Here is a 3,950-nt window from a genome sequence, read left to right as displayed (position 1 = left end):
CATTGCTAACTTACCTAGTGGAAAAAAATTTGCTAAGAATTTATGAGTTAAATCATCCCAAGTACTAATTGAGTTAACTATAAGTGAATTTAACCAACTCTTTGCCTTATATATCAATGAAAACAAGAAAAGTTTCAATCTAATGAGGTCATTAGAAACACCATTTCTTTTGAAACTATCACAAATCTCTTAGAAATTCATAATGTGTGCATTAGAATCATTATTTGGCAATCCCCCAAATTGAATAGAAGTCTGAATCATTTGAATGATTACTGCTTGATTTGAAAATTATTGGCTTGGATGGCAGGTTTATGGATGCTAGAATGAAAGCCTTGATCAAGAAGTACAACATATTCTTGTAAGGATTTGTTTTCTTGTTCTAATTGCTCTTGAATTTGCTGATCTCTTAATCAACCATTGTTTTGAATTAAGTTGAAGCTTGCATATTTTCTTTTCAAATTGTTTGAAAAGTTTTTTCAAATTCTAGATCAAAGGGAAGAACCTATATACTTTTCACTTTTCACAAACAAAGACCGAAAGTACTTAGAAACAAAGAAAAATAAAATTTGAATCAAGACTAAGATTACTTGGTATTAACATTAACAAAGAAAATTTAAAACAACTCGTTGGCAATGACGCCAAAAATTTACTTGTAGGAAAAACCATGCAAGTGCACGTATTATTAACAAGTAATTAAATGAAAGTAAAATTCGTTTCCATGAAAAATTGACAAAATCTTTTTGCTAATTACTAAAATTAAAACAACTCAATCTTTTCCAAGCATTTAAATTTAAAACAATTGAAAAATTGAAGAAACTAAAATTGAAACTAAAACTGAACCTAAAAATATCAATGTAATTAATTAATCAATTAACCAAAAGTCTAAAACCACAATATTCCCTCAATGTTTCATCTAAATCTCTTCTATTCCCTCTTTACTTACTAGATAGGCTTCTTAAGTTAGAGTTCTAATTTAATTATAAGTCTCTTTTGATACTTTCATAACAATATCTTCAGTAATCAATTTACTAGATTATTATGCAAATTGAAATAAAAAAAGACTCATTAAGCTTAGACTCTAATCTTGACTACATATGACATGTAAGTGTATTCATCTCAAGCAATCATATTGAACATATGCTATTTCATCATCAGTTGACTCTAAAGTCCTTTTCTCAGTTCCTTTTAGGTTTACAATTTAATCTAATTAGTGGCTAATCCATCAGATGTATTAAGAACAGGATTGAAATAAATAATTCAAACATTGTCAATCAGAAGCAAGAAGCAATATTAAAAGTTTACACTATGCATTGGGTTAAATTTGTTGACTCCTGTAACACCCCGTACCCTCATATAAAAGTCAATAAGACCTTATCGATAAGACAAAGGGTCCATTGATATAAATTTAAGTGCCAAAGAGCAGTGATGGGTGCAAGGATTATTTTAAAATAAAATAATATTAAAATATTAATATTTTATTTATTGTTGAGATTAGTTATGGAAGAGGATTATATGACTAATCTAAGTGGGGGGGACAATGTAAGAAAGAATTTTGAAAAAAAACAATGCTAATTGGACCCGCGTGTCTTTATTAAATAAAGTTAGAACGGGTGTATATATTTAAATATTATGGTGATACCTTGGTAAAGTGTAAATTTTATATTTTGTTTGTACATGTGTAAAGGAAGGAAAATAGCAGGAAATTGAAATTAAATAAGTGTTGGGAGAATCAAATTGTAAAGCATGAAGGTTTAAAGAGGCAAATGGTAAATAATGAAATGTTTGAGGACTTATGTGTAATTTCAATATTTGAAGTTAAATAGACATTTACTAACCAAGGGAAGTTAAATTATGTGGAATATGAAATATACATGTGAAATCACTATTGCATGCAATTCATAGCATCCAAAAAGGAGAAGGTAGTGGGGGACATGTGGGACCTCAATCATGTGAAGTAGAAAGAAGGAAAAGACTAGGTTATTTTGCATGTAATGGGATTGGTACATTAGGTGGCCAAATAAGGAAGGATCAATATGGGATGCATGTGACTTGAATGGTGTAACAAATGGCCAATTAAAATATAATGTAAAATTTGTGCTTGAAATATCATTGGAGGAATAAGGGTGCATGGAATAAAGAAATGAAGAAAGAATGGAAAATGAAGGTGGCGGTTGGAAAAGTTTTAAAAGCTTTTGCTTTGTGATTTTAACCACATCAAAAAAAAGGAAAATGCCAAAATAACAAGCCTTGGGCAATCTGCCCATGTGTAGACAAAATGAGAAAGTGAAAGCCATTTTCAAGGCTTTGACCTTGAGACGTCCACCTATCACAAAACAAAAGGAGAAGAAAATAAACATGGAAAGTGGAGGTTCAGCCTTTAGAAGAAAATGTGAAGGAAACAAGTGAGTTCATGAGAAATCCACCCATTTGGAAGGAAAATGGAAGGGAGAGGGCTTTGTGAAGCTTTCACCCGATAGGAGAGGAAGAGTTGAGAAAGAAGAAAAGAGAAAGAAATAAAAGAAGAAAGGAGGATGAAGAAAAGAGAAAAAAAGGTTTAGCCTAGTGAACCCAAGACACGAAAGGTAAAGAGATTGTTATTTTTGTTTGAAATGCATGCTTTTTAAATCAATTGTAATGAGAGATTTTGTTTGTGGTAGTAAAGATCTACAAAGATTCAAAGGACCTGAGGCATACATGTTGGTAGATCTTGGAATGCATAGTGATTTTGGAGCTAAATAAGCAATAGGTGAGTGTTTTAGTCCTAAAATCATAAGTAGAAAGGAAACATGAGATGTATATTGATTGTCTATGTTTATGGCAGCAATGGTGACTGTAGATGTGAGGAAGTTATGAATCATATTTGGAAATTCAAGCTTGAATCGAGACGTAAGCATGCAAAGTGACTACATTGTATTGTATAAGCTTTGGTTGGTTTAAGTATATGGATTGTATGATAAATGCTTGTGAGTAATGTTGATCAAAGCTATGCGATTTAGTTAAGGATTATTAGTTGATATGCTACCATGTATAAGTATAATTAAATGTATTGGGTTTGAATTATTGCTAGGAAGAGTATAAGTAAGAAAAGTTTACCGCGGTGGTGTGCTGAAAAGGAAATGAGTGATCGGGAAGTAGAATTAGCTAGACACGTACTTGAATGAATAACGACGTAGCATCCCGCTATTGTGAGATGAGTAGAGGTTGTTTATTTTAAAATTTCATTTATTATATATATATATACGTGTTAGCTTACTTTAAATGCAAAATTATGGACAACATGAGTTGGTAGAATGTTAGGCTTATGAATGCCATGTTTGAGAAAGGTTTTGTGCATATATATATTACTACGTATGCAAAGCGTTTTGAAATCGGGAAACAAGTGTTTTACTACAGTTTATGTCAAAATATGCCTTACTGATTGTGTGATGTGCATTTATGAATGAATTTCATATTCACCTTGCTGATTTGACATCTAAAACTCGTGCAAAGGTTTTACACTACAAAGTTTTACAAAAAGGGGTTTTAACATGTTACCTTGATTGGTATTTTGGAAATGAGTTTTTGAGAATCTAATGTGATTTTTAAATGGTTTTATCAAAATGGGGGATTCGAAAGTAGGTCGAATGTGACAACGAGATAGTGTGACTCTTGTGCACAAGTGAACTCTAGCTAAAGAAGTCACCGACGGGCTGTTAGACGTGGCTAGGGCCACGATCTATGATATATGCATGGCAAAGCCACGGGTTGATATATGTGGCTAGGCCACAAGTGATATACATGGTTGCGGCCGCTTGATTTCTCCAATGTTGACCAACATTATTGAGACTGCCATGGCTAGGGGGATCCGGTGGAGCGGAGCTCTCGAATGTTATTACGTGAAAGTGGGTTCATAAGTTCTTTATTTCTATTACCTTCTCGAGAGTGATAACTCTTAGGGTTTTCAATATGTA

General features: G+C 32.4%; 1 long non-coding RNA gene across 1 annotated transcript; it reads left to right on the top strand.

The window, feature by feature from the left end:
- The first annotated feature begins 2,350 nt into the window (after nt 1–2,350).
- LOC110426566 (uncharacterized) lies at nt 2,351–3,317 on the top strand. The gene is made up of 3 exons (XR_002446161.1): nt 2,351–2,582; nt 2,663–2,746; nt 2,822–3,317. It is a non-coding gene; the product is annotated as an uncharacterized LOC110426566 (long non-coding RNA).
- Nucleotides 3,318–3,950: the final 633 nt, after the last annotated feature.

The sequence above is a fragment of the Theobroma umbraticum genome, unplaced genomic scaffold, assembly GCF_002168275.2.
Source record: "Theobroma umbraticum cultivar Fairchild unplaced genomic scaffold, ASM216827v3 scaffold_89.0, whole genome shotgun sequence".
In the NCBI taxonomy this organism is placed as follows: domain Eukaryota; kingdom Viridiplantae; phylum Streptophyta; class Magnoliopsida; order Malvales; family Malvaceae; genus Theobroma; species Theobroma umbraticum.
Note: the sequence above shows the minus strand (reverse complement) of the source record. Positions and strands in the feature narration are given on the sequence as shown.